We start from the raw sequence: 2,203 nt of genomic DNA on the forward strand, positions 1-2,203 counted from the left end.
ATATGTATATATATAAATAGCAGGGCTGTACGTTAACTTTTTTTGTAGCACAGGCCAAACAGTTGTAGCACAAGTATACAACGTCTGTTATCATGTCTGAAAACAAACACAAGTAATGGAGTTCATCATTAAACAGGCACTGATGTTCAACACAGAGCACAAAAAATACAAACCATCACAAAAATTGTTTTAGACAAAGTTTTTTCTTAATTTGCTAAAAATAGAAGAGTGCAGAAACATAACACATCTTACACCTCAACAAAATGTAAAATAAAAAAGAATGGCAGAGATTTAGGCCAAAGTGGGCGAAGATAAAAAAATATATATATTTTTCAGGTATTTCACAGTATTTAGCAGTAACATTCAGTAAATTGAACAAATATTAAAATAAAACACTATATACACTGTATACATCAATTATACTTTTTTTTAAAGCAACTGTATGAAAGTTCATCAATCAAGAGCAGTGAGAAATGTTTCTGTTTGTTTTATTAACATTAAAAGAATAGTTCACCCAAAAATGAAAATTCTGTCATCTGTCTGTCAATTCTGTCATAGTGTTTTATTTTTATACCATCATTTACTCACTCTCAAGTTGTTTTAAACCTGAATTAGTTTCTTTCTTTCTGTTGAACATAAAAGTTATTTTGAAGAATGTGGGTAAAGAAACAGTTGTTGGTCCCCAGTGACTTCCAGAGTATGTTTTCCTCCTGTTGTGTTTGGTTACCCACATTCTTCAAAATATCTTCTTTTGTGTTCAGCACAAGAAAGAAATTAATACAGGTTTGGGACAACATGTGAGTCAGTAAATAACAACATTAATTTAGTTTTTGGGTGAACTATTCCTTTATTGACAAGCGGCAGCATGTTTAGTCTCCTGTGCCTTTAAGAGCTGCACGCATCCGTTTACTTTCATTTTAGACATAACCAGCCAACTGTGTTTATATGTAAGGCTTGTGTGCTTTTATGTTGAAACTTTTTATTAGAACAAACATTACAAAAAAAATAAAAAAAAGTTATTACACAATATTACCACTTTTTTTTTTTTTTTACATACCAAAACCCAAAACAATTTTACACAACCACTAATGAAAAGAGAGAGAAAAGAAGAAAAAGAAAAAAAATGGAAAGAACAAACTAAATAAATATAAAATAATAATAAAATGTTGTTGTTATATAAACGTAATCGTATTAAACAGGAGGTAAGACCGTAAGAGACTTGAAGTAACCTGTAAAACAATTAAATTGACTAAAATAATTACTTTTCCCTGAACATCTCATTTTTTCCAATTTCAGAAAAAACATGGTATCTACTAACCACTGAGATATAGTCAGAGGCTTGTTAGATTTCCTATGGAGCAAAATACGGCGCCTTGCTAATAAGGAGGTAAAAGATAAAATATCCAACTGTTTAGAATTAAACTGACCCGAAAGATTGCTGTAGCGGGGCAAACTTCGATTCTAACTTTCAACACCTCAGACAACCGTGTGTGTTTTTGACAGTATTAGACGCGAAAGACAACTTAGTCTAGTAATCAGGTGCTGTTTGACAGGCTCACGTCAGAACAGCACATGAATTAAATGTTTAACTGCTAAGACTTTAAAGCAGATAATGTACTTTTGTGATTGCGCAGTGTCCCGTGAGTGTAACTCCACTGCAGACAGAGTTAACATTTGATGTGAATGTTGTACAGTATATGAAGAGTTCATTTGCAAAAACCGATAAACGTCACTTTTAAAAAAATGAGCTGATTGCCGTGCATTATTATCCACATATAGCGCGATCTGAAACCTAAACACGTTTTGTCAAAAAAGCCGGTTTTGTCCACTTTCAAGGCATCGCAAGTTCACGTTTCACTGCAGAAGCCGACAAGCGCCTTATAAATCCATTTCAGCAAATCAGCGCGCTGTATTCAGGTCAGGTGACAAGGCTACTTTCACTCTGAAAAGACGCGCTAGCTGAGAGGAGTCTCGTCAAAGCTGACTAAAAGTGATCGAGGATCATTTCGACGCACTTGATGAATCTGTGATATCTTCTTCAGGGCGAAAAAGGAAAATAAAAGCTGAAACATTTTCACCGAACCTTGCAAAAGCAGCGCGTTACAATGTTGAGGGAAAAGCTGCGTGTATCGCGTGTAATCACATCCATACAGTTTATGATCACAACAACAACAACGTTTCTCAGGCATCTACATTATCATCT

Source organism: Sinocyclocheilus rhinocerous, unplaced genomic scaffold (genome assembly GCF_001515625.1).
Source record: "Sinocyclocheilus rhinocerous isolate Xijiao unplaced genomic scaffold, SAMN03320098_v1.1 scaffold2338, whole genome shotgun sequence".
NCBI lineage: Eukaryota > Metazoa > Chordata > Actinopteri > Cypriniformes > Cyprinidae > Sinocyclocheilus > Sinocyclocheilus rhinocerous.